Below are 6,198 nucleotides of genomic sequence, written 5' to 3' on the forward strand. Positions count from 1 at the left end.
TTGTTTGAGCTCAGGAGTTCAAAACCAGCCTGAGCAAGAGCGAGACCCCATCTCTACTAAAAATAGAAAGAAATTAATTGGACAACTAAAAATATGTAGAAAAAATTAGCCGGGCATGGTGGCACATGCCTGTAGTCCCAGCTACTCAGGAGGCTGAGGCAGAAGGATCACTTGAGCTCAGGAGTGTGAGGTTGCTGTGAGCTAGGCTGACGCCACGGCACTCACTCTAGGCACTCACTCTAGCCCGGGCAAAAAGAGTGAGACTCTGTCTCAAAAAAAAAAAAAAAAGAGTATAGATTTGTAAAAAGGAGTATGCAAGCTCTGGGTGCTGCAAGGAAAGGACTGTAGGAGAACAAAAGGGGGTTGATAAAACAATAAATTCACTTCTTAATTATTTTCCTAGACAAAAGCCTGATAATATATGTTACTTAATGTATTACTATAAATATGCAGAAATGTTGGTTAATAGAAATCTTGGGTCACAAGAGTCTTGCTCTGTAACTGGGGCTAGAGTGCCGTGGCATCAGCCTAGCTCACAGCAACCTCAAACTCCTGGGCTCAAGCAATCCTCCTGCCTCAGCCTCCGAAGTAGCTGGGACTACAGGCCTGTGCCACCACGTCCGGCTAATTTCTTTCTATTATCAGTAGAGACACAGGGTCTCGCTCTTGCTGAGGCTGGTCTCGCCTGGGCCTCCCAGAGTGCTAGGATTACAGGCATGAGCCACTAGGCCCGGCCACTTTTTGCATTTTTAAAACTTAGTAGATGATAACTGAAAATGACTACTAGTGGTCATTCTCAACCAAGGGTGATTTTGATTCCCTCCCCCAGGGGAACATTTGACACTGTCTGGAGATAATTTTGGTCATCTCAACTGGGGGATGGGGTGCTAATGGCATCTAGTGAGTCAACAACAACTACCCTACTCCAGCTACTCTCACTAATCAACCAACAAACCAACCAACCAAACGAAGCCCACAAATGCAGGAGTTTTTAAAGACATGAGATCTTTATCAAATTCCCTTTATAGGGTCACATTTTATGGGAGATATAATGCCTAAGTGCCATCACCTATGCAAACCTGAAAGAGTCTATCCCTCAAGATGAATCCTGAGTGGCTAACTGGGCCTAAATTTAAAATAGGGCCAGGCCGGGCGCGGTGGCTCACGCCTGTAATCCTAGCACTCTGGGAGGCCGAGGCCGGCGGATTGTTTGAGCTCAGGAGTTCGAGACCAGCCTGAGCAAGAGCGAGACCCCGTCTCTACTAAAAATAGAAAGAAATTAATCAGACAACTAAAAATATATAGAAAAAAATTTAGCCGGGCATGGTGGCACATGCCTGTAGTCCCAGCTACTCGGGAGGCTGAGGCAGGAGGATTGCTTGAGCCCAGGAGTTTGAGGTTGCTGTGAGCTAGGCTGATGCCACGGCACTCACTCTAGCCCGGGCAAAACAGTGAGACTCTGTCTCAAAAAAAAAAAAAAAAAGAATTCACCTGCAGCCATGTTTGTAGGTTACCCATTTCGAAATTTATAAGTGCACCACAGTGAGGTATTTGCGATCTTTGGTGCTATGCCATGATAACTGGTTAACTTTTGATGCTTCTACAACATGATAAGTATTTACCTTATTGGGCATGAGGGATACCTAAGTATTAAGCAAAGTAAGTAACACTGATCAAAGTGAAAATAAAAATATAAGAAACATTTATATGTACTAATATGTGTTTGAAATGCTTACTCATACAAAATGTTCATATAAAGGCTTTCATGATGCAATTCCCTGGCTCTTAAATTTTAAAAAGTTCAGAATAAAATTCTTAATTCTAAATTTTTGTTAGTTCTCCTGAGGTTTGTGACTGAAGTAAAAGAAACACCCCAAACTGGTTATTTATAAAACCATAAGTTCAGTGTGAAATTTGCAAGACTACAAATTATTTCAGACTAAATATATGTGCTCACATTTATTAAAATTGTCCATATTACTCATAGGAACAAACTTCATAGAATTTACATACTGAATACAACAAAAATCAGTTCTAATGAAGATTTAGCTGTCTTCCTAAATAAAAATTTCTGTGTTTGAGGTATCACTTTAAGACATGCCAATATGGCACAACCCAGGAGTCTATCCTAAAAATCCTGACCAATATAGCATCATGTCTGCAAGACTTACTAATAGGCTGAACTATACTAGTCTCTCTAAATAAGGAAGAAATATTTTAATTGTTACAAAAACAAAGGGGGCATATACTAGAAACTCTGCATTTCAGAAAACAGTGAAACTTTGTTATAAATATTTTCATTATCATCTTCTTGCAGACACCATTCATTTAAAAAGTCCTAGTCAAGACCAATAAAGCGGCTTCATCTCCTGATATTAAAAAAGCCTAGCAGTTTAAAAACAATAGTAAAGAATTTCACTATCTTTGTACATTACATTTTAGTATATAAAGCTAGTAAATTTTTCAGTGTCAAGAGCAAAGCATTACCCCCTACCTAGCTTCATCATTGGAAGGTGGACACCTGATTTAGCAATACTTACTAACAGCTATGTACATTACCTGTGTTTATTGCAGTAATGCCATTTCACTATCAATTTATGAAGTCATAACACTAGCCAAACACACAGAGACAAATGCCAAAAATGATGTGTTTTGTATATACACATACCTTGGGGCATGACTATCAAGTAATAAGACTGATTTAATACTTTATAGTTATAGCACATTAAAAATATATTGTCGGAGGGATAATAGTCCCACATATAAAAAATGTCTACATGGAAAAGGCTGTGATTTATTGCAAAGCAGAATATATAGCAAATTCCAAGGAAAGGCACATAATTTTTCAAAACAAATTTTTTTTTATTTATTTTTACTTCAGGCTATTATGAAGGTATAAACATTTTGGTTACATTTTATGACTTTGCCTCACCCAAGCAAGGACTAGAAGCATGCCCTTCCCCTCTACAATGCTCACCACATCCATCAGTTGTGAGTAAAAACAAATTTTTAAATTTAATGGTTTAGGCCAAAGTCACAGTTACTTTCTGGAGAATTCCGAACTGTTAGGGGTTGAAGAACGCTTTCCCCTTTTCCTCTTCTTTTTTTCCTTTTTATGATGTTTCCCCTTTTTTGATTTACTCTTTTTTTCTTTTTTCTTTTCTTTCTTCTGATATTTTTGTTTCTTTTGTTTTGAACTATCTTCTTCAGTGGAACTAGATGAATAAGACCTTTTCCTTTTTTTTTCAATTTGATTTTCTCTTTGCTTTTTTCTTTTTTCTTCTCCTCTTCTTCATTTATTCTTTTTTCCTGTAACGCCTGCAATTTATTCAGTTCTTCATTCTCTTCATCACTATCTTCACTGCTTGTAATGCTGACATCCAAAACTATGTCCCTTTTGGGGTCTAGTCAAATAAAATTGCGGCATTCAAAAGTCAGGTGACCAGAGTAGCCACATTTTTTACAGCCTGCTCTAACACTGCCATTGCTGCAACCTGGGACTGCCATGACGGTGGTAAGAGAAGTCGCTGGAGCCTTCAGCTTTCCAGAACGCGTTTGCTTCCTGCAGGATGCACGGACAACACACAGCCAAAGCGGCCCTTTTCTCACACCCGCGATGGAGCTCCTTCGCTACGGTCAGGGAAAGGCCTCTAAGGAGGATTTCTTTAAATACATTTAAAATGGCTATACGTTAGAATGATATTTCTCTTTGAGATAAATGACTAGAATTAGTTGTTGTGAAGAAAGAGAATGCAACCAAAAAAAAGTCAGATTAGCAGTCAATTACCAAAGAAATCATAAATGCAATGGTAAGGTCAGGTATATTTGTCCTGGAGAAGACTGGCACTTACCTTCAGATGAAAAAAAGCAATTCAGCATATATATGTGAACTCTCATTCTCTATCTCTGCCATTGAAAAGAGAACAGGAAGAAGTTAAAACAGGAAGGTTCATTCCAGAGAAAAGGCAAAAAAGGATCCCACCGTTGCAAGTTGAATGATATTAGAAAATATTATCTATGGAAGTTGTTAAGTCTTACCTAGAGGACTTTAAAATTAAAGTAGAAAGAATAACTACTCCAATTCTGGCTGTGGATGACATGTGCTTATATGTGTGGGAGTGAGAAGAAAGTTATCAAATGGAAAATCTCAGATGGAAAATTTTACAAGGGGCTCCCCATATTCAACTGCATTCAGAGTGATATAGTGTGAGCAAATGAATGGCAGGCTCCACTATGTAATTATTACAAAGAATGATCCTGCTAATGAATGCAAGGCACAAATGGCTGGAAAAACTATGTTTACAAAGATCTCCTATGAGTTCAGAGTGGAAAAAAATGCAGAATGAAAAAAATGCATTTGAAAATGAAAGAAGTTACAAAAAGTGAAAAGGGCAAGATATTGCTGAAGGCAAATTCAGGTAGCACACATCTGTAAAACTAGTGTTTCAACTGAAGCTTAACACAATCAGGGGCATGAGAAAAAAGGAGCATCAAATTCAAAATTAGTTTACCTCTATTTAGAAAAAAACAATAAACAGGATAAGAATGTTTCTATTTGGGGGGCAAATACTTCAAGGGAGCAAATAGAGGCACTTGATATCTAATTGCCCTCCATGCTTTACATTAAGAAGAAAAAAACGAGAGTGGGGGTACGAAGAGGTCTACGGAAACGTATATTTGCCTGTCCCAAAATGCTTAGGATTCTAACCTGATGATTTTATAACACAAATACATAGCATGGCTTCAGTACCTATTTAAAGAGAAGGGGAAGAGAATGACGGTGTGCTTTGTAGCAAAGAGCTTAAATGTGCAGGTTTTTGAATCTGACTACGGGAGTTCAAATCTAAGCTCAGAATGTTTACTCACTGTGGAAACTCAGACAAGTTTGTTTACCTCATCATTCTCATGTAGAAAGAAGTCTAAGAAAAAAATTGAAAAAAAAATGGTTAATGAAAGCAGGTACTAAATTAATAGTTTAATAAAATGAGGAAGAATTTAATTATGTTTATAATGAAATATTTCCAGTATAGTGGAAAGACTGATTTTTACACGTTTTTTCATGCACTCATTCATAAGATTCACTGAATGCCTAGTGTCTTCTAGGTAATGCAATACAGGGAAGAATAAGACAGGCCAAGGCCTATCTTTGCCTTTGGAGGGGTAGGGGAGTGGGATGGGGCAGAATAAGACGATAAAAGTAAACAAATGATGCGGTAATTCTAGATTGAGACAGTTTTATTGAGAAACTAAAATAGGACAATATTAGAGAGTGGGAGAAGAGGTTAATGTCTCAGATTATGTGGGCAGAGTAGTTTTTTTTTTTTTTTTTTTGAGGGACTGAATTTTTAAATGAGATGCAAAAGATGATGAGGGGTTCATGTGAAAATGTAGTGTCATGGTCAGCAAGAACAGAGGTCTCAGATGGGAAAGAGATATGCGAGAAGGCCAGAGAGCTGGAACAAGGTGCAAGGATAGGATAGGAGATGAAGGTGAGGAGGTAAGGCCTGGTAGAATGCTAAAGAGTGTAGATTTGTAGGCCAGGCACGGTGGCTCATGCCTGTAATCCTAGCACTCTGGGAGGCCGAGGTGGGCGGATCGTTTGAGCTCAGGAGTTCAAAACCAGCCTGAGCAAGAGCGAGACCCCATCTCTACTAAAAATAGAAAGAAATTAATTGGACAACTAAAAATATATAGAAAAAAATTTAGCCGGGCATGGTGGCACATGCCTGTAGTCCCAGCTACTCGGGAGGCTGAGGCAGGAGGATTGCTTGAGCCCAGGAGTTTGAGGTTGCTGTGAGCTAGGCTGACGCCACGGCACTCACTCTAGCCCGGGCAAAAGGGTGAGACTCTGTCTCAAAAAAAAAAAAAAAAACCAGGGCCAAGCAGCCATTTGCTGACTAGAGGTCACTGGCATACTCTGAATTCCCGGAAAACTCACATTTGCTTAATTTTGCGACTTTCAGAGCTGACTCACTTTGCGAATTCACTCGCCTGAACCAGCCAATAAACTATGGCCTGCATTGACCAATCAGAACTCAGCAAGCATCAACCAATCAGAACTAAGCAAGTTTGAATCCCTCATTTGAAAGGAGGATCTGAGCAGGAGCTTTCCTCTAGGAAAGCCAAACCTTCCCTTTTTTCTCTGGAATGCACCTTCATTTTACACCAAAGGCTGGTCTGCAAACTGTTCACTGGAAT

At 39.0% G+C, this 6,198-nt stretch overlaps 1 pseudogene; it reads right to left on the reverse strand.

The window, feature by feature from the left end:
* Positions 1-3,029: 3,029 nt before the first annotated feature.
* Positions 3,030-3,507, reverse strand: LOC105817790 (annotated as a pseudogene).
* Positions 3,508-6,198: the final 2,691 nt, after the last annotated feature.

This window comes from Propithecus coquereli, unplaced genomic scaffold (genome assembly GCF_000956105.1).
Source record: "Propithecus coquereli isolate 6110/MARCELLA unplaced genomic scaffold, Pcoq_1.0 Scaffold424, whole genome shotgun sequence".
Lineage (NCBI taxonomy): Eukaryota > Metazoa > Chordata > Mammalia > Primates > Indriidae > Propithecus > Propithecus coquereli.